This window comes from Malaclemys terrapin, chromosome 10, assembly GCF_027887155.1.
Source record: "Malaclemys terrapin pileata isolate rMalTer1 chromosome 10, rMalTer1.hap1, whole genome shotgun sequence".
Taxonomy (NCBI): domain Eukaryota; kingdom Metazoa; phylum Chordata; order Testudines; family Emydidae; genus Malaclemys; species Malaclemys terrapin.
Window position 1 is genome coordinate 68,598,673 of NC_071514.1, and position 27,964 is coordinate 68,626,636.

The 27,964-nt window shown below is 43.9% G+C and overlaps 1 long non-coding RNA gene across 1 annotated transcript; it reads left to right on the forward strand.

The window, feature by feature from the left end:
• The first annotated feature begins 14 nt into the window (after positions 1 to 14).
• Positions 15 to 27,964, forward strand: LOC128843926 (uncharacterized). The gene is made up of 3 exons (XR_008446393.1): positions 15 to 90; positions 26,547 to 26,633; positions 27,726 to 27,964. It is a non-coding gene; the product is annotated as an uncharacterized LOC128843926 (long non-coding RNA).

The following is a 27,964-nucleotide window of genomic DNA, read 5'->3' on the forward strand; positions in this document are numbered from 1 at the left end:
CCCCCCCCCCCCCGCTGGGGTGTGCACTCCGCTGCCCGGGGACTGCAGGGCCGGGAGTCCCCCTGCACCCACGCTCCCGCCGCCCCGCAGGTATTTTTGTTTTGTTTTTTCTTTCCTTCACCACTGGCCAGTTTGTCCCCCCCCCCTCCACCGCTCCGGCCGGGGGCAGGTTTGTTTCCTGCCCCCCCCCCCCCTTTGCCGCTCTGGCTGGCCAGTTTGTCCCCCCGCCCCATTTGCTGCTCCAGCTGGCCGGTTTGTTCCCCCCCCATTTGCTGCTCCAGCTGGCCGGTTTGTTCCCCCCCTCCCCTTCGCCTCTCCGGCTGGCGGGTTTGTTCTCTCTGCCCCCCCACCACCCCTCCGCCGCTCCGGCCGGGGGTAGGTTTGTTTCCTGCCCCCCCCACCTTTGCCGCTCCAGCCGGCAGGTTTGTTCTCTTCTCCCCCCCACCCCCACGCTCCGGCCGGTTTGTTCTCTCTCCCCCCACCTTCGCCGCTCCGGCTGGGGGCAGGTTTGTTTTCCTCCTCCCTTCTCCCCCCCCCCCCCTTGCTGCTCCAGCCAGCCGGGTACTTTTTGCTGGGGCGGCAAAAAAGCCAGAGCCAGCCCTGTCCATCATGCCTCATCCACAGTAACTTGTCATTCATCTCTGCAGCCCTGTTGAACAGTTTAAGAGCCTCCACTTATGTCTGTCAGTAACTCTAAATCTAGTACTCCATTCTTTTATATTTAGATACCTGAACCTTATCTTTGGTTTATGGAGGTGATGGTATGATGGGACTGCCCGCAATGGCATGTAGCCAATCTAAGGCTGCTAGCAGCAAATATTTCCAATGGCTGGCGATGGGACACTAGATGAGGAGAGCTCGGAGTTACTACAGAGAATTCTTTCCCAGGTGTCTGGCTGGTGGGTCTTGCCCAGATGCTCAGGATTCAACTGATCACCATTTAGGGTTGGGAAGGAATTTTTCTCCAGGTCAGATTGGCAGAGAACCTGTTGGAGGTTCGTCTTCCTCTGCAGCATGGGGCCTGGGTCACTTGCAGGTTTAAATTAATGTAAGTGGAGGATTCTCTGTAACTTGAATCATGATTTGAGGACTTCAGTAACTCAGCCAGCGATTATGGGTCTATTAAAGGGGTGGACGAGGTTCTGTGGCCTGCAGTATGCAGGAGGTCAGACTAGATAATCATGACAGTCCCTTCTGACCCTTAAGTCTCTGAGAAGTTGCTGTCTCATTTGCATTTTTTTCTATGTGTACCAACAAACTGAGTGCTCTCATAATTTTGAATTAACATGGTTATCCTATTCCTGATGTACTTTATCTTTCCAGCCAATAATTGGCAAAGCAGATTGGGTGAAAGGAGTAGCAGAGACTCTACAACTGCTACATTCACTGGCTCTCTATTGCTAGCCTTTTAACTTTTATTATTTCTATTCTACCTGAAACATTTGCCTTAATCTGCCCCCTTCCCGATCACCTTGTCTGTCATCACATCTACGGCATACAGCACTGCTCTTTTTTCACTGAGCCTCACGCTGCTCTAGAATGCTTTTGTTTCTGATAAGAGCCAAATGCCTGAGTGGACAAGAAACTGTCTATGCAACTGGATCATTAAATCTATCAAAAGAGGGACACAAATGAGGTGTCAGCAGGGTAAGAACAAGTGTACTAAACCTGGCCACAAAGAAGTGTATGGCTCCAGTCCCTGAAAGAAACTGCTCCTAAGGTCACTGATTCTGATTAAAGCCATTCACTGTTGACCTTGCTTATATGCTAAGGCCATGTTTCCGCAAGGTACTTAAGCATGTGCGTGATGTTAAGCACGTGAGTAGACTTACTGAAATCAATGGGATTATTCACATCATTAAAATTAGGCACTTCTTACGCCATTACTGACTCTGGGCTTAGTAAGGAGGCGGCTGCTATTTTTGCAGGACTGCACATGCTTTGCTGTAGGAAATGGCACCTATTTGGTGAGGACACAAGGAAATACCTGTCAAATTAGTTTGATAAACTTTTTGAGGCCAGACTGCAGAAGTTTAAGGATGGGATTCTCAAAAGAACCCAACTGATTTAAGAACACCAGTCCCATTGGCTTTCAATAATGCTTGTGCATCCAAGTCACTTAGGTGCTTATGAAAATGTCACCCTAACCCATTAAATAAATAGGATTCAGACTCTGGTGTGGGTACTGAGAGCTTTTGGGTGGTGTCTTGATTGTTTAGAAGGATGGATACTGGCTGTTGGATTGAAAGAAGAGAGTGAACTTTATTTTTATTGGTTGTAGGACCTGATGCAGAGACAATTTGTCTTTCCACGCCTACCCTTGCGTCTCTGTAAACTCCAATGTAAAGAGAGCCAAAGTTCATCTGACAGACACTATTTGTGCTTTGGAGATAATGTCTTTATATTGATCTGTGTTATTTTTGAACTATACAGTTTCCAGAGTATGAGTCAATGAGCTTACTATACTGATCGGAGAGTGGCATATGAAAACCAGTTTACAGGATTGGGTCTCATGTTTAAAAAAGATCAAGGTATTGCAAGGAAGAAAAAGAAATTCTACCCACTCACTTCCATATCATCAACATTTCAAAGAGGAGCAGTGACAGTGAATAAATTTATAATAATATGTAAATAATATGTGAAACAACAATATGCACCAGTAATTGTCAAAGTATAATAGGGTAATATTTTCAATGACTCATCACTGAATGTGATTTGCATGCACATATGAAAGAATCCAGTTTAATAAGAGCCAAAGGAATTGCTCCTGTGCTTCTCCAAAATGATAGTTTCCTACAATTTTAACCATTTAGTCTGGGATTTTCAAAGGTGTCTAAGGGAGATAGAGCCCAGTTAGCACTGAATTTCAATGGGAATCGGGCACCTTGCTTCTTTTGGTGGTTCTGAGAATCCCAACTTTATTTGTCCAGATTTCCCCCGGCTCCCCAAATCATGAAAAAGGAGAGGCTCCTTGAGGAACTGGCTAGCCAGCTCGCTGGACGCTGGTGATTTATTAGCCTGGCGCTTTATTTAAAACCAGAACAAAGGATAGGCTCTTAACTTTTACTATAGCAAGGCTTCCTGGAGCATTGAGGGCCAGATTTTTAAAGGGATTTAAGCACCTAAAGATGCAGCTAGGGCCTTAGTGAGATTTTCACAAGTGCTTAAACAGATTAGGAATGGGAATAATAACTCCCATTATTAATAATACTTAGCTCTTATAATCTTGATCCTGTGCCATTGCAATCAATGGGAGTTTTGTCATTGACTGCAGCGGGAGCAGGAGCACTTTTCGGTGATGAGTCTCAAAGCAATTTAGAAAGTGGTGGCGTTAAGCTCATTTCACAGATGGGGAAACTGAGGCACAGACACTCACCCAAGATGACAGAGCAAGTCCATGGCAGAGTCAGGTTCCCTGATTCGCAGGCCATAAGAACAGCATCACTTTTCAGTGACAGCGTTAGGCACCTGCCACATGCAATCGCGGGGGGCCTAAGGCAGCGAGGGAGCCCCTTGACATGGTGAGTCAGTTACTTGTCCCTGATGTCAAAGAGTTGTAGTGGAGCCAGAATGTGCCCTACCTGGGAGGAGGATGCCATTTTGCTCCCCACAGATAGGGACCCCACAGGACAAAGGCCACCACTGACACTCCCTCGAAAAGAGGGAACAGGAAACCTATATGTGGAGTACTATAAGATAAAAATAGGATCCTCAACGTGGCATAAAAATCTATTCAGTGGTCTTTGAAGCTCCAGCTAGCTTCCCTGGTCTACCATTTTATTTCACACCCATTTATTACCTTTCTGGACAGGAGGGCCAGATGTAGCTACCTTTTGGACCTAGTCCTGAATCAACCGGAAGTTTTTTCAGTGCTTTCTTCCCGCATGGGACAGGTTAAGGACTTCACTCTATTTAAAACAATGCAGCGACACTGCTGTAGCGCTTCAGTGAAGACAGTCCCTATGCTGACAGGAGGAGTTCTTCCATCGCTGTCAGTACTCCGTCTCCCCGAGAAGAGGTTCTCCCTTCGTCCTAGTTGTGTCTATGTAACACTGACAGACCCTGGTCGTCGGCGGGTGGGCTCGAACCTGGGACCTCTGGAGCTTAGTGCATGAGCTAAAAGCCGACTGGCTATTAAGCAAACTCATTCATCTCTCACTTTCTAAGTGGTCTCGATGCCACTAGAGGGGACAGACCACCACGCCCAGGAGGTGTGTTGGGTACATACTTCCCCTAGCTGAGGAAGTGTGTCCCAGGCTTCAGAGACTTCCCTATTGAAATCCTGGCCAAACCCCCACTTGTATCACCGACAGACCGTGGTCGTCAGTGGGGGGGATCAAATTTGGGACCTCTGGAACTAAATGAGCCTCTACCGCATGAGCTCAACTTGCTGTAGGGCAGACTCCTTGTTTGTCTGTCCGTTGCCCTTCCCTCTCCTCCCATGGGACAGAACACCACACCCAGGAGGTGTGTGTGGGTTACATCTACACCAGGGGTTAGGTTGGTTTAAGTGCATCTTAAGTGGATTTTTCACATCCTTGAGCAACGTAGTTATACTGACATAATGTCGGAGTGTAGACCAGGCCTGAGAGTAAAAGTTTCTGATAGAACCTTTATCCACCTCACTGAAAATCTCCCTCATGTCAGTGGGAGCGCTTCTGGTTCCTAAACTCATATTGCCTGGATGCTGGCACAACATCTCCAGATCACTCAGGACTTGTCTACACGGAGACATCCAGGAGAGTTTATCCAACTGAACTAAAGGTGTAAATTTGAAGTGGATTAGTTAAACAAGTGGCTCGCAACCTTTCCAGACTACTGTACCCCTTTCAGGAATCTGATTGGTCTTGCGTGCCCCAACTTTCACCTCACTTAAAAACTACTTGCTTACAAAATCAGACATAAAAATACAAAAGTGTCACACTTTCTCATTTTTACCATATACACCTCTACCTCGATATAACGCGACCCGATATAACACGAATTTGGATATAACGTGGTAAAGCAGTGCTCCGCTGGGGGTGGGGGCGGGGCTGCGCACTCCAGTGGATCAAAGCCAGCTCGATATAACGTGGTTTCACCTATAACGCGGTAAGATTTTTTGGCTCCCAAGGACAGCATTATATCGAGGTAGAGGTGTAATTATAAAATAAATCAATTGGGATATAAATATTGTACGTCCATTTCAGTGTATCGTATACAGAGCAGTATTAAGTCATTGTATGAAATTTTTGTTTGTACTAACTTTGCTTGTGTGTTTTATGTAGCCTGTTGTAAAACTATCAAATACCTAGATTAGCTGATATACCCATGGAAGACTTCTGCATCTCCCAGGGGTACACTTTGAGAACCAGTGAGTTAAACCACATGAAACCTCTGTGTGAACAATCTCATTCAAAATTAAAGGGGTATTAATTTGGTTTAGTTTAATTCCAAAGTGAATTCAATTGAATTTAATTAAGGCCACTTTAATTCTGAATACCTGCCTCCACACAGGGATTTAATGTGGTTTAACTCATCCACTTCAAAATCACACCTTTAGTTAATTTGGATTAATTTTTCTGGATGTCCCCATGTAGAGAAGCCCTGAGGTTCTGATCCAGCACTTAAACACAAGCTTTAAACTTGTGCTTAAGTGTTTTGCTGCACTGGGGCCTAAGCTATGGCCATTTGTGGCTAATTAGGATGTCAATCTCCAAGGTTATCAGGTTGGTACCTTTTGTCAGCATCTAGACAGCTCTTCTACTACAGAAAATACGAACACTTCATGCAGCCCAGTTTTTCTGTAAACTAAGGCTGGACTATGCAATCAGAAGCTTTCCCTCTCTGTTTGCTGTCTTCATTCGTACAAGTACTGGGCAAATAAATGGAGAAGAGAAGTGACATGGAAGTTAGAAAGGCAGAAAAGACATAAATGCTCTTGGTTATTAGTTTTTATTCCATATTGTACCATGTAACATTTTTCTTCTCTGTCAAACTAATTAGCAAGAAACTCCATCCATAAAAAGTGCCTGAGCTTTTCGCTAGGTCACGGAGTACATGTTCATTCTGGTAGCAAATGCTGTCTGTGATTATTGTGTTCATTAATTTTAATAATGGAAATAATACCCTTGTGTTCGTATATATTAGCACGTCAATTTCTGTCCCACATGGAACTTCCTCCATGTCCTTTGTCAGTGCTGGGCGCCCACAGCAGCTAATGCAATGTCAAATCAACCTTAAAAATGCAATTTTATTTTAACTGAACAATAATTTAGAGTCTGTTGTGGTCTGCAGGCTGAACTAGGGTAATAATGGGGCACTGTTATGTTTTTGATATATTTTTTAGGGCACATAAAACATGTAAAAAAAATTGTTAGGCTGTGAAAGCAAGATATTGAATATGGAGCCTTGTAACTTTGGTTTATGTCTACATACCTGGGTTCTGTTCCATGTGGGGTGACCAGACAGCAAGTCTGAAAAATCAGGATGAGGGTGGGGAGTAATAGGAGCCTATATATAAAAAACAAAAAAAACAAAAATCGGGACTGTCCCTATAAAATCAGGACATCTGGTCACTCTAGTTCCATAAGCTTAAAATTCATTATTATATTGTTGTCTTATATGTCAGCCACACATGTTTTGGTAGCACCAAACATTGTAGATTCTTCCAAGAGATTGCTTCAGTATTAGGGATTAAACTCAGTGATTTGTTTGTTTAGTGCCTATCCCCCTGTAATGAAAATAAAGCTGGTTTCGAGAGAATTGACCACTCTGCCAGTCGAAGGGTAAAGCATAGGGGATCCAAAACAGTCTTGTACTTGGGTCAGCTGATTTTACAACAGCCAAACCAGATGAACTAAGCCTTGATGACATCTGCTCCAAGGAGAGGTTGCTGCAGCAACAGGGCTTTCCTGGAAGCAAACTGAGCAACTACTGTACAAGCTACAATACTACTGGGCCTACTCCACTCCCGTGAAGCACCACTGCAAGAGGAATCTAGCTGGATAGCCCTTGAACTTGTGTGTCCTGAGGGATGAAAGCACCTGTGGGCAGAGAGGAGGGAAGAGGAAGTGGAGAAGAAATGGGCAGTGCAGAGCAGCTGTAGCAAGGATCGGAGGAGCAGAGAAAGGATTAAAGGTGCTTCGTTATCTGATGTCATTCCCATGGGGTTCTAGCGACCACAGGACTTGTCCAATTTTTCCACACTCGCCTGCTACAGTGTGATCCGGTGTTGTGTACTGACCTACCTACTGCACCAGCAGAGAAATCTTGTTTACAGTCCCCCTCCGCCTAAATCCTACAGCATGCTCTCTGCTCAAGAGTGAAAGGTAACTTAGTTTGAGACCATGCTAGGAGTGGGATGTAAATCATATCACAATCAGTAGCAGATGTAGTTTAAAGAGCCTTCTTGCCATTGCAGTCCTTTAGACAGCTCTGGGACCAGGTTCATTTTGCTCTCCAGCCATTAGAGACTCACTCTGAACTATAAACTGCAAACTATGGCTTCCTCAGCTCTGATGTGGATCTGCTTAGGAGATGCTCTTCCATCCTCTTTTTGTGTATTTGTCTTTAATTGTTTAAACCTGGGATTGACTTAATCATACAGCTAGCAAGACTCCTGCTGCTGGTTCTGGTGATCAGAATCTAGATCTGCAGCTGAAATCATTTTTTGCTTAACAAAGCTCATTAAGTAAATTAGAAATTATTGTGCCATATTAATCTTCTTAGTTTGAATAATTTCTCCAATAATTATATTAAGTGTCAAAGTCAAAATTCTACATCCAGTAAATTAAAATGGTTTTGCATATTCTGTGTGCCCTGAGAATCATCTGCGTTCATTTGCCCAGTGGCCTCATATCTTTAAGGGGTAACATTGTCATGGGCAATGGAAAGGCTACTTAGGAAGGATCTTTGACATCACTTTTCAGGATGAGGTCTAGTCATGCTCGGGAGGGAGTAGGAGGAGTGACCTTTGCTTTTCAGATACGGTCTTTTGAAAGACCTAGGCCCAGGTTTTTTAAAGGTATTTATGTTTTGCTGTGCTCAACATTGCGACACCTAACTGATCTAGGAGCCTCTATCATTTTCAAAAGGCATTTAGGAGCCAAACAGCCCATTGAGAGGATTTAAACTCCTAAGTGCCTAAATCCTTTTTGAAAATGAAATATAGGTTTCTAAATCAGTTGGGTATTGCAAAGCTGAGCACAGCAGTGCCTAAATACCTTAAACATTGGGATTTATTAAATGTTAGATTTGTCTTTTGAAAATACTGGTTTGCATTTAATTAAGCTAGCAAGGAGCTGAGAACTGTGGCATAAATACTGTTTCATTATTATTGTTATTTAGTATTTGCAGTAGCACCTAACAGCCCCAACCGTGATGGAGACCCATTGTGCTAGTCTGACACTGAGGCCCATGGGTGGTTTGTTAATCTGTATCAACAAATCTTTTCAGGCCTGGCAAACTCATTATACTGTTTTCAAAGTGTTTATCCAAAAATGTGTCTTGTAAGGTATCTAATGAAAGCTGGTAGCACATTGGTCATTAATATCCCTGTGCAGTGTATGCATTACCACTGTATGCGGAATTATGTACACCTATTGACATTATACTTTAAAGTCTGTAACAGGGCAGAGTGGACAAACAGGTCTTCTGCCAGACAAAAGCTTGTCTATGCAACTATCCCTGTCTATGTAAATTAAGCACTGTGAGCCAAAGACAAGGGGAGTTACATCTGCAAGTGAAGTAAACAGAAAAAATGAGTTAACATGGGGACGTGGCACCAACACACTGCAGAACAAGTGACAGGGGAGAAGAGTCTTACTTGGTGATACGCTTCAAAAGGAGACATTTAAAAGATTTACTGGACTATAAGAAGAAGGAAAAAGAACCCCTTTGTTACCCATTTACTGAAGAAACCCCTTGTAGTGTATAGTGGAATCATGAAAGCTGGATCCTGGTCTGACTGAAAACCAGCCAGCTCTGCAGGAAAGCTTTGGTGAGAGACAGTTTTAGGCAAAAGATTATACAGTAGCTTGTTAAGGTTTAGTCTCTCAAAAGTGCATTATACTTCTGTTTTATTTGTAACCTGTTGCTCTCATTATTCTTGTCCACTACATCTTGGATTCTCTGTTCTTTATCACTAAACTTATCCCCTTTTTATTATAAACAAGGGTGCTGGAACAATTTTTATATTGGGGGGTGCTGTGAGCCATTGCACCAAACTGTAAATCCTGTGTATAATGGAAACCACTTCAAGTCAGGGGGTGCTGCAGCACCCCCTAGTTCCAGCACTGAGATTATAAATTCATCTCTCTGCTGTGATACTAAGTAAAACAGGCATCCTCAGTTGAATCCCGCAATCTGGTGTGTACACTGTCTCTAAGGAGACAGTGGCCTTGGTAATTACTGTGAATGTCCAGTGGCAGGGGCTGGACTCAACAGTGAAACACTTCTGAAGTGTTTGGGAACTGGAGTTGTTATCCGGGGTTATCTGAACCCACAGCTGGTAACTAGGTTCTGTTTTCCAGGTGGTGTCATCAAATAAATCAGTGGGGGAAACAACAACTCCGACTGTTGATTGGTACACACGAGAGCTTCCACCCCAAAATCCTTATTTTTATTGAATACAAAGTATACATCTAAAGTAGCAACTGGGCTACAGCACCCCACTGAACCCCAAGAAACTTAGTTACTCAAAGTCTGAGGTGGTGTTGAATGACAGCAACAGGGTTCCAGTGGCCAGCCTTCCACCTAGCTGCTGTGGAGTTTTTATGGTAGTGACTCCTTGCTCGTAGAAAATCCAAACTTCTCCAAAGCACAACTTCTAACTAAACTCCTGATGTGCTTTGTCCGGAGAAAACCAATAGGCTACAATTTCCTTAGCAACAGCCAATAATAATTCATTATTCTACTTAGCAGCAAAGCAGCTTCAGCCAAAAAAAAAAAAAAAACCCACCACATTTAAAAACACAGACAACCACAATCAAGGAAAGTTTTCCACCCCTCGCCCCTTCTCATGAATCTGTGCTTTCACTCTATCTATCCCAGTCAGTAAAACTGCAGCTTACAGCTGTTTGTGTTCTGTCTGACCCCAGGCCAGATTATTCCTATGTGCCTAGATGCTGGAACTGGGGGTGCTGCCACACCCCCTGGCTTGAAGTAGTAATAATCCAAATACATGGTTTCCAACTTCAGCACGCACACTATAAAAATTGTTCCAGCACCACTGCCTATGTGGTGTTCTTGCTTCCAGCCCATGGGGGTTAAGTGCACAAAATGGCTGTGAGTTGCGTCAAATCCAGTTCACTCACAACAGGGTACACCAAGTGTTACCTGCAAGGTGGAGTGAAGGCTGGCAGGGCTTCTGAGGAGATTGTTTGGGTGGCTAACAGACTGGGGTGAGGGGAAGCTGACACCAAGTTTAACCCCAGCAAGTCTCTCGCTCGCTGAGGCAGGGGGTTATCAAGTTGACTCTTAGGCCTGGTGCACCAAGAAAATGTCACAGCTAGGCACTCTACATACACAAAATCCCTGTTCCAAAGAGCTTACAATCTATTCACAGAATCTGAATATGGTCCCCATTGTACAGCTGGGGAACTGAGGTACAACAAGATTAAGTATCTTGCCCAAGGTCACATAGGGAGGCTGTAGCAGAGCTAAGAACTGAACCCAAATTTCCTGAGGCAGAGTCCACAGCTTTAACCACAGATCCATCCTTCCTGTTCTGTAAAGGATTGTTGCCTAGTGGGTAGAGCAATTAAATGGAAATCATTTTTTCCCCCTGACTTTGCTACTGATTGGTCATATGCCTTTGGCCAAGTGCCTTAATCCACTATTTTCAGACATGGCCTGTGACTTTGGCTGCCTGACCCGAAACACTCTGGGCTCGAATTTTAGAGGTGTTGAGCACCCCAAATTCCAACTGATGTCACTGGGAATTGCAGGATCAGAGCAGCTTTGAAAATGAAATGCAAGTTGGAGGCTCAAAAAAATGAGGCACCAAAAATCAGGGTCCAGTTTTAAAAATGTGGCTTATACTGCTTTGTACCTCAATTTCCCTTTACCAAGGGATGTGGTGATACTTCATTCTGCCTCAGCTACTGTGTGTGCAACTCTGAGTGAAACCAGGGGGATTTGTGTGTGCAGATTGGAAGGCTGTAAGTGGCCCTTTATACAACTCCGTGAGATTCTCAGGTGACAGGTGCTAGGTAAGTTCAAAGTGTTGTTGTAATTATAAACAACACATTAATGTCATAATCACCTAGCTAAGGTAGCTCTGACCACTATAAATGATGTTTAGAAAGAAACCAATTTACAATGAATTACCCTGTGATGGAAAAAGTAAAGAAAAGATTGCAGGAAGGACACTAACAAAGCTTGGAAATACAGTTTGATTTATATTAAAAATTTTGATGAGGAAAGTCCTTCAGATAATAAATATTTAGGGCCTGATGTGGAGAGGGGCAGGGCAGCTGCATGTCTCATTGACTTCAATGGAAGTCATGGGTTCTTAGAAAATCAAGACCTTAATATTAAAAAAAAAAAAAAATCCACTTCATCATCTAGAAATTTGCCCCCAACACCAATTTTATAAGCCCTTGTAAAACACGATCTACTGTGAAATGAGAAGGTGCTAAGAACTAGGCTGTTCTGAGTCTTCTGTGCCTCACTGCATTTACTCGGCATGATAGAAGTGCTGTGGCTGTCTCCTTAACTCACACAGAGCCTGATCATCAGCTCGTTTTCCTAAAGCAGAATCTTAAATATTTCCCTTCCTGTTAGCCGTGTCCCTTTTCAGTTGTGTTGACGTCATCCTTCACATCGCAAGAAGAGAACAGCAGCAGATGAATATCCTGCAATTCTGCCTTTCCATTCTCCTCACGGTCTTTTCCTATCTTTTGCCAGGGGGCTGTTTGCTAGTTTCTGGTTTCTTCTAATTTCCTTCTGTTTGACAGTAAAGGGTATAATACAAAGGGCCATCTGCACATCTGTACCTCTCTGCTGAGGATTATTTGGTTTGTGGGAAGCTCAATGGAATTCTGAAGAATCAAATCTGTAGGGAATGGAGGCTTACATTTCTGATTTAAAAATCCAACTAGAAAACAAAATCTATCCAGTGTGCTCAAATGCTTGCCCATCCCCAGGAAAAATGCATTTCTTTGACCTACTGGTCCTTTTGCCATTTATAAAACAGACCCCAAAATGATGGCTTTATGATTAAAACTGAAGGGAAAGAGTCCAGCTGAATCACCAATGTGTTCTCCAGAAGGTGTTAATATAATGTCTGTTAAGATGCCTCTGTTGAGAAAGGTTACTTCCATTTATGCTTTAGATGAAAATATTTCCTAGCTTTATAGCATGTAATCACCAGCCTACATAAGTTAACCCCTCAGGTTTACAGCTGCTTGGCATATTTGACCTAATGAGGATGGAATGTTCTGAAGTTTTCTTTCAAAACTACTTTTTGTTTCCAAATGATTTTGATGATATAAATTATAATCTAAAATAAAAATTGAAATTAAAAACATTTAAATTTTATCAAGATGGGACATCGTGGTTAATCCAAAATTAATTTTTTTAAACAAATTTTGTTTCGTAGGAAATTTCAAAAGTTTTTGGTTTTGTCCCAACAAACTTAAAAATGTCAGAATTTCCCACAGAACAGATATTCCAAATCTTAACCAACTCTGAAAAAGAGTTGGGGATTGTGGTGGGTAAGCAACTGAACATGAGCTCCCAGTGTGATATCGTGCCCAAAAGAGCTAGTGCAGTCTTGAGATGCATAAACAGGGGAATCGGGAGTAGGAGTAGAGAGCTTATTTTATCTTTGTATTTGGCACTGGTTACACCACTGCTGGAATACTCTGTCCAGTTCTGGTGCCCATAATTCAAGAAGAATGTTGGAAAAAGTGGAGAGGGTTTAGAGAAGAGCCATGAGAATGATTAAAGGATTAGAAAACATGCCTTATAGTGATAGATTCAAGGAGCTCAATGTATATAGCATAACAAAGAGAAGTTTAAGGGATTTAATAATGGGCTCTTTAATGTAGCAGAGAAAGGTAGAACATAATCCAATGGGTGGAAGCTGCAGCTAGATGATTTCAAATGGGAAATAAGGTGTACATTTTTAACGATGAGAGTAATTAATCATTGGAACAATTTACCAAGGGTCGTGGGGATTCTTGCAATTTTAAATCACGATTGGAAGTTTTTCTAAAAGATCTGTACTGGAATTATTTTGGGGAAGTTCTATGACCTGTGTGATATAGGAGGTCACACTAAATTATCATAATGTCCCTTCTGGCTTGGAATCTACAAATCTATGAAAACAATCAGAGCAAGCAGATCATATAGCAGAAGCCCAAAACTTTTATCAGAACCTTATTGTTACGAAGGACAGCCCTAAAAGCTGAGAAATTCAGCTGGATATATGATGTATTTGGGACATGCAGCCTTCATTGGTAGGTGATGGATTCCCTTAAATATCCCTTTTACTGTTATTATAAATAAATAAACTTCGCCACCTGCACAGGCCTAAGGCCTCACTCTCAAGCGGAGTGAGGAAACCGGGGGAGAGGATAAAGCAGACCAGCTGCAGACATCTCGAGGCAAGCCAATGTGAACCCAGGGCTTGCCAGGGCTGACACCAGTGCCTCTAGGTTTGGCAATTCATAGCCCTGGCACCTCTTGGCTTGCCACATCAGTTATGAAAGTAAAAAATTGCTTGAGCCCCAGCATCTCTTTCATTACAAATTAAGCACTGGGCTCCCTATTTGGAGACAAGGTGGATTGGTTGAGCACTCTGCTTACCAGACCTGTGGAGGGAGGCACCATAGGAAAATACCTCAGGGAGTTTTGCTTCTGACAGATTCACTGAAAGCTCCAAATTTGAAATGTCCCCCTTGAACCATTCTCAATTTTCAGGCAATTTGGCAAAAGGAGGAAAGCTGCTTTTTTGTAAAGGCCATGTTGCAAACTGAAATCTGATTAGTTTCACATAGTTCTGGGCTCTCAAACTCTACATGTCGTTGTCTGAGTTGGACCGATATGGTGCTTCTCTAGCTTCAAATCTTTGACACAGAGGATTAACTCTTGAGTTGCTTACTGTGCAGCCTACTTACTCTAGCTCTGGAGGGGGACTTCAAAGGCTTGGGTTCTATTCCCACCTCTGCCATGGTCTCCTGGATGACCTTAGGCAAGTTACTTCTCCTCTCTCGGCCTCAACTTTCCCATCTGTAAAAGGGGAATGATACTGACCTCCTTTGGAAAGTGCTTTGGTATTTACTGATGAAAAATGCTATGTAAGAGCTAGGTATTACTATTAATATACTCTCCTGGGCCTGGGTAGTGGGAGTTACATACACACACTGGGTCACATTCTGTAATCTTGGAAGTGAATAAGCATTTATGACAAAGAATTGAAGTGTTGTGCACATTATACTCATTATTTCCCCCTTTTCTCATAGACTTTAGACTTTAAGGTCAGAAGGGACCATTATGATGGTCTAGTCTGACCGCCTGCACAACGCAGGCCACAGAATCTCACCCACCCATTCCTATATCAAACCCCTAACCTATGTCTGACCTATTGAAGTCCTCAAATCGTGGTTTAAAGACTTCAAGGTGCAGAGAATCCTCCAACAAGTGACCCGTGTCCCATGCTGCAGAGGAAGGCAAAAAACCCCAGAGCCTTTGCCAATCTGCCCTGGAGGAAAATTCCTTCCCAACCCCAAATATGGTGATCAGCTAAACCCTGAGCATGTTGGCAAGATGCCCAGGAAAGAATTCTCTGTAGTAACTCAGATCCCACCTCATCTAACATCCCATCACAGGCCATTGGGCATGCTTACGGCTAATAGTCAAAGATCAATTAATTGGCAAAATTAAGCTATCCCATCATACCATCCCCTCCATAAATTTATCAAGCTCAGTCTTGAAGCCAGATATGTCTTTTGCCCCCACTGCTCCCCTTGGAAGCTGTTCTAGCACTTCACTCCTCTGATGGTTAGAAACCTTTGTTTAATTTCAAGTCTAAACTTCCTGATGGCCAATTTATATCCATTTGTTCTTGTGTCCACATTGGTATTGAGCTTAAATAATTCCTCTCCCTCCCTGGTATTTATCCCTCTGATATATTTATAGAGAGCAATCATATCTCCCCTCAGCCTTCTTTTGGTTAGGCTAAACAAGTCAAGCTCTTTGAGTCTCCTTTCATAAGACAGGTTTTCCATTTCTCGGATCATTCTAGTAGCCCTTCTCTGTACCTGTTCCAGTTTGAAGTCATCCTTCTTAAGCATGGGAGACCAGAACTGCGCACAGTATTCCAGATGAGGTTTCACCAGTGCCTTGTATAATGGTACTAACACCTCCTTATCTCTCCTGGAAATACCTTGCTTGATGCACCCCAAGACCGCATTACCTTTTTTCAGGCCATATCACATTGGCGGCTCATAGTCATCCTGTGATCAACCAATACTCCAAGGTGATCAACCAATACTCTCCTCCTCTGTTACTTCCAACTGATGCTTCCCCAGCTTATAACAAAAATCCTTGTTAGTAATCCCTAAATGCATGACCTTGCACTTTTCACTATTAAATTTCATCCTATTACTATTACTCCAGTTTACAAGGTCATCCAGATCTTCCTGTATGATATCCCAGTCCTTCTCTGTATTGGCAATACCTCCCAGCTTTCTGTTATGCGCAAACTTTATTAGCACATTGCCACTTTTTGTGCCAAGGTCAGTAATAAAAAGATTAAATAAAATTGGTCCCAAAACCGATCCCTGAGGAATTCCATCTTTTTTGGTTCTTGCCTAGTTTCCTGTCACAGCCTTAAATCTTCTTTTTAAAATAGTTTCCTTAATTGAGGGGAATCTTTTTGACTAAGCTCATGGTATCATTAAGCTTGCCAACTTCCTATTTGCAGAAAACTGAATACCCTTTCCCCACCCCTTCCCCAAGTCCATGCCCCTATTCTGCCCCATCTCAGAGGTCCCGCCCCTGCTCACTCCATTCCCTCCCTCTCCATCGCTTGGTCTCCTCCACCCTCGCTCACTCCATTCATTTTCACTGGGCTGGGGCAGGAGGTTGGGGTGTGCAAGGGGGGGTGAGGGCTCCAGCTGGGGGTGTGTGCTTTGGGGTGGGGCCAGGGCCGGCTCTGGCTTTTTTGCCGCCCCAGGCAAAAAAGCCTCCCGCCGCCACCCCCCCACCTCCCGGCGGGGAGCGCGGCGAGCCCAGCCGGGGCCCCAGGGGATGGTGGCGAGCCCGCTGTGGCTCCGCTCTTCCCAGCGGCAAGCCTGGCTGGGGCCCTGCTCTCCCCGGTGGCGAGCCCGGCCGGGGCCCCGCTCTCCCCGACTGGCCGGAGCGCCAGGGGAGGGCGGCCCCGCTCTTCCCGGCCGGCCGGGGGGAGGGCGGCGAGCCCGGCCGCGGCCCCACTCTCCCCAGCCGGCCGGAGTGCCGGGGGGAGGGCGCCGAGCCCGGCCGCGGCCCCGCTCTCCCCGGCCGGCTGGAGCGCCGGGGGAGGGCGCCGAGCCTGGCCGCGGCCCCGCTCTCCCCGGCCAGCCGGAGCGCCGGGGGAGGGCGCCGAGCCCGGCCGCAGCCCCGCTCTCCCCGGGTGAGCGCCGCCCCTCTCCAGGTGCCGCCCCAAGCACATGCTTGGAGGGCTGGTGCCTGGAGCTGGCCCTGGGTGGGGCCATAAATGAGGGGTTCAGGAGGTTGGGGTGAGGGAGGGGGTGCAGGGTGTGGGCTCTGGGAGGGAGTTTGGGTGGAGAGGGCTCAGGACTGGGGTAGAGAGTTGGGGTGTGGGAGGGGGTCTGGGCTCTGGATGGCGCTTACATCAGGCAGCTCCCAGAAGTGGCTGGCATGTCCCTCCGGAAGGGCAGCCAAGTGGAAGGGCAGCCAGGTGGCACTGCCCCCACAGTTCCCATTGGCTGCAGTTCCTGGCAGATGGGAGCTGCGGAGCTGTGGGAGTAGCACGTAGAGCCCCCTTGGCCGCCCCTGCGCCTAGGAGCTAGAGGGACATGCCGGCCACTTCCAGGAGTTGCGTAGAGCCGGGCAGGCAGCCTGCCAGCCCCACACCAACCGGACTTTAAATGGTCAAAAACCGGATGCCTGGCAACCCTAGGTATCATATGTTCTGCAAAAGTTTGTAATGATAATATCTCAACCGTGTTTCTTTTAAGTAAGGATCCATTAAGTAGAAGTCTTTTAATGGTCCAGCCTGATGGGACCATGGGGATGTTTAATCAGGAACCAAAATAAAGAGCCAGATAGATTTATAACAGCTCATAATGTGTAAAGTACCAGAAAGGATTTTACTCAGTGCATGTGTGCCAGGAGTCTTCTGATAAATCACAGTGCATCACACGTGCTGCATACTGTACTAGTGAGATTATTTTATCTGCAATGTATGCACTGCAGTCAGATTGGGACAGAGCCCCTTGCCACTTCATATAATATTCTCTTTACACTATAAGTGGCCTTATTGAATTCACAAAAGAAGAAATATCCCTTATAGTTCCCCAGCTTGCCCCCAGATCAGCAGTAAATGTGAGGCTCAATTTACATGTTCTATATGAAAATCTCGTGCAAAATAATAGCATACATATGCATGAAAGCAATACATTTGATATGCTCATAAAATTGCCTCCATAACAAACAAAATAATTTCAGACAGGTGAAGAGGCGTCTGCTTCCCCCTCATTTTTAATGTCTAACTTGCACAATTCTATTACCTGAATTCAGACCAATGACATTTTGCTCCTATAGTATTTTGTGCCTTTCATCATCTCTCAGATTACATTGTCACAGGGATGTGCTGCCCCTTTAAAATGGCTGGTTTGACCCAGTATGTCCCAGTGCTATACTGGCCCTTTTTGGTATAGGCATTCTGGGAACTGTAGTTCTCAAAAGGGTCAGGTGACTGTGGGAAAAGGGGGTAGGTTATAAAAAGGCTGCTTGTGGTTGAAAATGAAGGGAGGATGGTGTCTCTTTATGATGAGTGGAAGGAGCCTGGGTCGGGGCTGTAGCTGGAAGCTGGATAAAAGGCCAGGATGAGGCCTAGAGAAACCTGAGGAAGGAACCTGAGCTGGGCTATCTGAAGGAAGCCTAAGGAGAGCTGGTAAGCCTTTCAACTTTTAACACTAATCAGTCACTCTGAACTTTTCAAACTCTAAGTAACTGCACCTTGTTCAAACTACTACAAATAACCACCCTTTTGTTGGAAAACTAGATTGTAGACTGGGGACATGATTATTGTGGAACTAAGTTTTACTTACAAAACTGCAAGCTTTTTATTGTGGAATCATTTGAAGAGTAAATATGCTCACAAGTGCATTGCATATTATGTGGTTTTTGCATTTAATTTTGAAACACCTGTGTAGTATTTTTTCAGCTGTCTTTTTGTGTTGTTCTCTTTTCCTCCCCACCCCTTTATCCCTGGGAGGCGTGAACAGTAGATTGGTTTAAGTTTGAGGGGGAAATTGCAACAATCCTACTATTTACGCACTTTTATGGCCTACTGTGATTTGGTGGAGTACTTGCTCTAGCAGGTAGTATTGCCACATGTGGCTGAACATATATTGTACTGCCATGTCATTGTCAGAACTAGCAGTGATGTCCCTTTTCTATCATACGTCTCACCCAATGTTCTAGTGCCTTGCAAATAACTAACGCTCGCAACAATCCTGTGAAGTAAATAGAGGATATATGGGAGACACCACTGAAATGCACCCTCCTCCACTTTCCCCCAATCTAGTAGCTGGCATAGAGGAGATGTTTAATAGGGGACAGCAACAGTACAGGCCAGGAAGAGAAGAAGAAAGCCAGGGACAGTTAAAACTATAAGGGAATTTAGGTAGAATGTAATTAAACCAAGCTGGAATTTGCACAGAAAAGTAGGGTTAAAATTTCCAAAAAGTGCATTGGGTAAGTTAATGACTATAAAGTGGCCAGAAACCCTTGGTGTTTCATGTCACCTGAGAGCTGCCATCTTAAAGAGTATAGTGTCCCATTATACTATTTGTGGGCATTGACCCAGGGTGACTCAGAGGAAAGAGTACCATCTATTCACCCAGCACAACTCCTTGTGCTTTGAGTGTCTCTCCTCTGCGCACAGACCCAGGTATGCCTTGCTCAGTTTGTGACTCTACCAGGATCTCAGTCTGAGATGGCATGATTGTAAGTGCTTTCAGGAAAGTACATGGGGAAAAACAAGCTCATATCAACAAATAGAGCCTCAAGTATCTGAATTCTTACATTATATGCACAGTGGTGGGGTCTCTGGTTTGCAAATACCTGAGGCTTCTTGGAGTGGTGGGAGGAATCTGGCCAATCTTTAAATGCAACGATTGTGGAGCAATGTTGGAACAGAAGAGCGCTGCCACCCTATATTGATTTCAGAAAAATAGACCACTCTCTGCTGACCCTTTGCCTTTTTAAACTGGCAAGCTGTGAAGAATTATGGAGATCCCTTCTTCTGTGTACATGTTCTGGGGACTGGCCAAAGATTTTTCTCTGACTCAGTTCTCTGTAAAAACACAAAGAAAACTTGTACAAATCAAACATTAGAACAGTGATATTTCCACTGTCTGGTGGCTCATTTAGTTATGAATATGATAAACTTTAAACTACAGCAGCTTCAATATGAAGTAAATTATCTGTGTGTAGCAAATTAAAATTAGACACATTCTCAAGGCTGGGAATTTGTCCAGATAGAGAATGAAATTTGCTTCCTATCAAAGTGCAGTTCTACTCTCCTGGGTTTAGAATTGGCTCTCCTCAGTTCTGGAGAGGCATTGATTTGACAACCGTGGAAAAGCATTGAATTCTCATTCCGTAGTTTTGCTGAAGCGAGAGCAATTGAGAAGACCCTTGTTCCATTAGTAAAAATATCGGGTGAAATCCTCACCCCACTGAAGTTGATGAGGGAGGGGGGGATTTTTCTATTGTCTTCAGTGGGGTCAGGATTGCACCTATTGACATAAGTCTGTAGCAGTTCGTACAAATGGTGCATTTAAAACACACTTGTGTTGCGGGAAATCCGAGATGTTCATTTCTCCATTTCCTTTTAATAGTGAAACCAAGTAAGAATAGGAACAGCTGAAGTGGAAAGCATAAGTGAACTCAACGGGCTTACATTTAAAAAGGAGAGACCCTGCCCCTTTCAATAGGATGTGTGTATGTATCCAGAACTATAGGTTGTTTTGCTGGTTTTCAGAAGTAATCGCTTTATCTATAATCTATGGAACAAGACTCTGGTAGAAGAGGGAGGCAATATGGTCTACTGTCTAGAGCACTGGACTGGGAATTGAGACCTGGGTTCTTATCCTTAACCTGCTCTTTGACCTTGTGCTTCTGTTTCCCTTCCTACCCTTTCCCTGTATCGTGCATCTAGACTGTAAGCTTTTTGGAGCAGGAGCTATCGTCTCACTTGGCATCATGAGGTCTGGTCTTGGTCATGGGATGGGGGTGTCTCCAGATGCTACTAGAATATAAATCACCATAGCATGCTTCAGCCATTCGTGTATAGAAAGATACACTGTGAAAACAGTTGAGATTTCCATTTTAATGATAATGGAAATTGATGCAGAGAAACCTGCAAACTGGGATTGGTTTTTCTTTATTGTATTTCTGTGGGATTTTTGTCCTTCCAGATCATACTCTTCAGGAAATAATGTAGGAACTATTCAAGGAGTAAAAGGTTTTACCACATACTGTGTGGCTCAAATCCCCCTGGGGTTTACTCCCTGTCTCTTATAAATGCATAGTTTGTGTTTCCAATGGCTTTGACAGAATATTCAGAAGTTGCCAGAACTTCCAGCTTCAATTCTGATTGAGTCCAGAGGGAAGAATTTTGAGCCCATAATGCAGTAGGTAGCGCTTAAGTTACTTTCTGATACTGCACCAATTATTTTACAACCTACCCAGCCGCTGGTCTTGAGACTGTCAATAGAAAGTATATCAGAATGAATCTGATGGCATTTGAGTCTCCCTTTATTTTTTTGCAATGCTTCTTTCCTCTTGGCAATTTGAGAGACGAAGGAGGTGTAGGAGAGGAAGGTCTGAAAGATTAAGTCAAATGAAGCATTCTGTTCTGAAAGAAAGAACGGGAGTTCTGTATTTCTTGTGCCCCAGGATCAGCCCCACACTGTTAAATTTATTGTGGTCTGGATTGTGTCTTTAGGCACAATCCCACCAACAGGTGTTGTGAAAGCTCCCTTCCCTTAGTGGTAGCCCTGGCAAGCATTGTATTTCAGCCATCTTTGAAATACAATGCTGTCTTGGCTCTCCCCTTGCTCCAGGGGCATGATTTGCTGCTGGCTTCCACCTCTGAAGGCCAGAACCAACTCTCCACCTATTCCTTGCTCTCCATGTACCTGGCTGACTCTGGTGGGGAGTAAGTGGGCTTAGTTCTGTGCACTTGGACTTGAGGAGGTCCTGGCAGCATCTGCAAGGCTGTAAGGGGGTCCTTATCTACATGTGTTGTCCAAGTCATAATCTATCCTGCTAACACACACAAGATTTCCAAAGCCATGACTTCCTCCCTTCACGGTCTGCTTTTACAAATGAGAAAACTTACTTGGGTCCTGATTCAGCAAGGCACTTAAGCACATGCTTCAGTTGCTCATGGAATAGGCAGAGACTTATGCACTCAAATCCCATTGATTCTTTTGCTGAACTGGGGCCTCGGACTTGCAGTCCCATCTCTTGTGTTTGCTGATTAAACCTTCTCCTTGAATATAACTTTCCCACTATTTTGTTTGGACTAAAATAAATGACTTGGTATGCATACATACACCTCTACTTCGATATAACGCTGTCCTTGGGAGCCAAAAAATCTTACCGTGTTATAGGTGAAACCGCGTTATATTGCACTTGCTTTGATACGCCGGAGTGCGCAGCGCCCTCCTTCCCCCGGAGCACTGCTTTACCACGTTATATCAGAATTCGTGTTATATCAGGTTGCATTATATCGGGGTAGAGGTGTATTTATGTTCTTATCCCATCCACTGGTGGGGAAGTCAGCATTAATCTTATCCAGTATGTCTGCATGGATTCGTTGCACAAAAACCCAAACCAGTACAGCATGATGGGAAAGTGGAGGGGAGTGTAAAATATTCCTGACATGAATAGAAACAAATGTAAAAAGTTACCCTCATCTCACTTCCCAGAATCCTCCATACGACCCATCTGCTCTCTGGGAACTTGGAGCTGAATTCAACTTCAGACACCATCTTCTTGGCCTCAGGTTTACAGCTTAAGGGGCAGAGAGGTAAGTCTATTACCAAAGAAAAGAGAAGCAAGCGTTACCACCTTGCACCGCAAGTGCAGGTTTTAATCCTGCAAAAAGAAACTTCACCCTGAGTTTCCCTGTAACCACTTTGATTGTGAGCATTGCTTGCATTAGTGTAAAGCACCAATAAAAATACTAGCCAAATGGCCAGCCAGGAGACAGAAGATGGGCAGCTCCTTCTGAATTGCTTATTTAAACTAAACAAGGGGCATGAAACTGAAAACAGAAAATCATACAAAATCTGGGTAAACAACCCTATTACTAATAAACCCATAGCATAAAACCTCAAAAAGCATCCTCCCACCTGGCATTGAGTGGTTCCACTCTTACCTCTGCCTTGATAAGATCCCCACCTCCCTTGGTCTTTGCTCTTTGTCAGAAGTTTGCAGTTAAATAGGTGGTAACAAAACCAAACATCACAAAACATTTTAAAGAGTCAATGGGGCTGTGTGCAGGCCCCAGAATCTACTTGCATACGTGCAGTTGCAGGATTGAGGCCCAAGTTATTCTTAACTGGATAAGAACCATCCTTCCCCAGTGTGGATTTTTCTTAAATAACTGCGGTACCTGTGAATGAACAGTTCTTTTCAGACCTTTGCTCTGCTCATTTGAAATGATGTAGTTTTTAATGGATGCATGTCATACTATATTTTCACTTCTCTTCAGCAGGAAGGGAAAGAATATAGGAATACAGTACAGTCCTGTAAGGGTTTCTTCCCCCCCCCCCCCCCCCACTGTTTCCAGGGGCAAAGGATGGATATAGGACATCTGCTTATAGGACACTTTTAGAGCAGTCTTGGGTTGGGGAGCTTAAGTAGATCTACATTTCTCATGGGAAAGTTTATATTATAATGCAACCATAGCTTTCCTGGCCCATGGTCCTATGCAGGTATTTTTTCAGCAATCAGCTATACACCTTTAAAGAGGCTTTCCTGCTTTATATCCTTTCCAAGTTCAATTCAGAGGCACCTCCTCATTCTAGAGTTTTATGGGGTGGAAAATGCCCAACTGATCTGCTTAACTTAGAACTGGAGCCAGCTGTTAGGTCAGTGAGGCATTTACTTGCCCCTAATAAGTAATTGGAAAGCTAGTACTTGATTTGTTTAATAGGAAGACAGTAAATCTTTGAAGGGGGATCTGTGACAGGACTTGATACCCTGTCACTCAAATCCCCACCAACGTGGGTTAAGTGGGACCTAAATAGAGGACCAACTAATGAGTAGAGCCACAGCTGAAGGGCTAATTAGAGGGAGAAGCAACCCCAGCAACTGGGAGCAGATAAATAGGAAGGAAGCCCAGGAAGAGGTAGGGGGTGGAGAGGGAGAACCTAGCAGAAGTAGCATCCAGTTCTGCCTTCTATTTGTCCTGCCTTTCTCCCTAGAAGTGATGAAGGTGGCCTGGAGGAGTGTGGTGTGTACCTAAGGTGAGAGACACAGGGGGCCACCCCATGACATATCTTAAGGACAATAGGAGGGTAGTAATTACTTATTTTAATCTAAAGGAAACACAGTTGTGCAATCCAAAAATTATGCTACTATCCTAAGTATTTCAGGTTTAAGGGCTGCCCTATTCCAGTCTCAGATATGCAGGTGCATCTTGGAAAAAGCCGATATTGTGTGTCTATGGGTCTAAGAGTGAAACTGCTATCTAAGTGAAACAGGAAGGCTAGGAAAGATAGCTATCTGCAGTTCTTCCCACTCTGAGTGAAATCCTTGCTAAATCGGGGTAATTCAGTTCTGTGCAAGGGAAGGGTGGTGGCTGAGAAGATGAAATTCATCCTTCAACTTGGAGTATCCACTATTTGCTGAAATAGCCACTACAGCTCCTTGGTGCCAGTTGTTTGTTGAAAATGAATATTTTCATTCTCCTATATTGTCTTGTGATGAAGCCTTTCAAGAAAACAGATGAAGTTGCATTCTTTTTGTGTGTCTACCAATAGGAGACTTGCTGTGCCATTATAGCAGTAAAAGTTGTGTCAAATTAGCAAGTTGCTTGAGGGTGGCCTTTAAAGTGTGTCCTGTGAAGGCGACACTTAGCCTATGACAGCTAAGACTTCTTTTATAATTTTTTTGGTGAGTTCCTGTTTTGCCTCCCAGACTGCAGCTTTTCTCCTATCCGATAGCTGTGATGACAGTTTATTCTTTGCACTTTGGAGATGTCAAAGGGCTTGTCACTCCCTAGAGGAAAACTTGGAATTGTCTGTGTTTGTAAAGTGTTCAAGGGAGATAAATATATTGTTCTTTCAAAACCCCCAGCACCTTGGTGCATGAGTGTTGAAGTTAAGCATTTAAAAGTCAGGCAATGACAAAGTTAAGTTTGGACATATAACCTTTACTCTGCCCACTTGTGCATTATGTCCCCATCCTTAATTACATGATTAATAATAGAAATGTCAATTTTTCTATTATTACTCCATATACACAGTTAACGGTTCTTACGCAGTAGACTACAGACTAAATATGACAGTACATCCTGCAAACACTTACTGCATGTGTAACTCTACTCATATTGAACTCAGTGGGACTGCTCATGTGAGTAAATACTTGGAAGGATGAGTCCCCAGTTAGCTTTATAGTTCATGGGGCCCCACCCCTTAAACTGCATCTAAGAGAGGCTATGCTGCTAGTTGGAGAAAAGTGTTGTGTACATGATAGATGACTAAAGGCAGATCCCTGTGCCCGTACAGAGCCCCAGTGATGCCTATGGCTCTATGAAAGCGTGCTGCCTGCAGTCCTAAGTCGATCAGAGCAAAGCCAGGTCTCACCACAATACTCACCAGAACTAGGTTGTCACAGTCCTTACAGAGCTTTGCAGGGGTGTAAGGAAGAAAGAGTGATTGCTGGAGTAAGGGTAGCCCAGATTGTGGCAGCTGGCACTATTTGTTTAATTCCTACCCCCATGCACAAGTAGGCAGGGAGGAATGGGGAGTAGAAGGAGCTCTGGCATTGTCCCTCCCCCACTCGCTGACTGGATTAGCTGTTTGGCCATATGGACAGGAGTAATTTGCTGACCAGAAGGAGTGAAGTAATTTCTTCCTCTTGCAGGGCATGGGACATGCTGGGGTGAAATTATGACTTGGAGTCACTGTTTCTTCTTTGGTCCTCTGCTGAGGTGATGCAGTTACATGCTGACCTCCATTCAAGGTAGGCTGTGATATTGCAGTCTAGCTATTGGCAATGGCTGTGTCCTTGACACATTTCAATTTCCCACCTTGTCATTTGTGCTCTAATGCTATATTTAAAAACAAACACAAAACCAGCCAACACCCTGCCCCCCAGGCAAATGGTTGATCCTCCCACATGAGTTCCCAAACTTTCTAGAAAGTTGTCTTCAGACAGAGACCAAGCACAGGAAATTTCATCCTAAATGGTGAAAGTTTGGGAAGCATCTTAATACAGGGACTTAGGATGGGAATGCTCATGCTACCTTTTGCTATTGGAACACTTTTTGGTATCTTCAGTTGGGTGAAACAGTGCTGTTTAACTGCAAAGTTATTTATGAACAAACTTATTATTCGGTCATGTATTTAGGAAACATACTTGAACCATTAGTTGTCCTGTATTCATAAAAGGATTTCTTTGTTCACTTTCTTGCTTTATAAGTTCTTGGGTTTTAAGAAGGCGTTTAGAAGTATAGCAGGGACACACACAACCTGCAAATCAAGTCCTGGGCTGGCAGGGAACCATTGCTAAGTGGCAATCTCTCACTTCGGGGGGGGGGGGGGGGAAATGTATTGTAGAGAGTCTAGCAAAGCTCTTATTCTTCTTGAAGCAATCTTGCCAGTCAGCAACAACTGTGGGCAGAGACAGAAACCTGGCTGTTCTAAAAACTGAAGATTCTGGCACCATTCCCTGCCAGCTACAGTTATTAAAAATATGCTGAAGTAGCACCATCCAGCAGCTTGAAATATTTCAGACAGCGTGATGATAACCCATCCACACCTATCCTCCTCATAGCATGGCAGAAACAAACAAAAAAAAAACAGTGTTCTGAGGAAAATGTGGAAAAGTTTCTTATTACCTTGCACCAAAATCAATATTGTCTGTGTTGGGGGACAGGGAGCTTTTGAAGAACTTTTGCTGCATATCCGAGGGTTGAATGCCCAGCAAGCTTCTGAGACCGAGGTCTGATAGAAATGAAACACTTGCCTTTCCGGAGTTAGAAATGTCATGGAGGCATGCTGTAGCCATGGGGAGGAAAATGAGAGAGAGCGAGACTTTAAAATTAAACTGTTTCAAATTCAGTAAACTCATTGTCTTTGCTCTAGATAAAGTTGATCCTGGGAACTGGCATAACTGCTATTTAGAAGTGGGAAAGCTAATTCTGCAAAGACTGATGCATATGCATTACTCATGTAAGTAGTCCTACTCTACTCCTCAAGACTATTCTCATGTGTAACTTTACCCAGGTGTTTAAGGCCTTGTCAACATGCACAGGTTGTATTGCACTGGTATCAGTAAACAATACATCTCTCTCCCTAGTGTGACCGCAGTTACACTGATATAATGACGGCCTTGTCTACACTAAAAGGGTTTACCAGTATAGCTATGCTAGCTGGAGATACATCTTATACCAGCAAAAGTTCTTTTATACCAGTTCCCTGAATGAAATAAGCTAAGGGAATTTTTGCCAGTATAACTGCATCTACACTAGGGCTTTTGCTGGCTTAGCTGGGCTTTTGCTGGCTTAGCTATGCTGGTCAGGGGTGTGACTTTTTTTTCACACTCCTAACAGCTGTAGCTATGCCAGTAAAACTTAAGTGTAGATGAGGCCTAAGCTTCTTGGGAGAGGGACTGTCTTTTTGTTCTGTGTCTGTCCAGTCCCTAGCATAACTGGGTCCAGTCCATGACTGGGTACTATGGAAATACAAGTGAGGATAACTGCTTACATCAATGGTTGTACTGCTATCACTCCTTTGGTAAAAACATCACACCCCTGACCAGCATAGTTATACCACGTCTACTGTGGTATAACTTAAGTAGACCAGGCTTAAGTCTTCTCAGAATTGGAGTCCAAAGCAGCTTTGACCAGCTGCCAGTTATTAATGAAAGCCCCATGTAAATGTTATGGTTTCATTATCTGTGTAGTTTAGGCAAAGTAAATCATCAACTTAATTATGACACTTTTACTTGAAACTTTAATTACTAGCTTTACAATTAACACTACTATAACTGGAGGAAAAAAGTTCTCCCTCTTTCTGTTGGTTTACATTGTGAATTTGGCAGTGCTTGGTCTCAGTTTGTTAGTGAGTGCTATCAGATGAATTGGAGTAACAATGCATGATGTCCAGTTAAACTGGTCTGGAACTGTAAGATTCCTGTCCACATAAGCAGGCAATATAGTTAAGTGATCTCCACCTAAGTGGAGACTACTATATGAAGACACATGCACTGCAGGAGGCACTAACAGACACATGGATGGACCTGATTTTTTTTTTTTTTTTCAGAGCTGCTAAGCATGAACAACTCTTGTTGACTTCACCAGAAGTTGTGGATGCACCTCACCTCTTAAAATTGGGCCAGAAGAACCTCTCTCAATCCTTGCTGAAGGCCAAAAAACGCAACATCAGACTGGTACTAACTTCTCATGAGAAAAATCCATTTAATTCTATCTCTGAAGTGAGTCAACAGATTCCCTCTTGTGTGGGAGCTTGTGAAATTGTTGATAAGGTTCAGTAGAGGATGA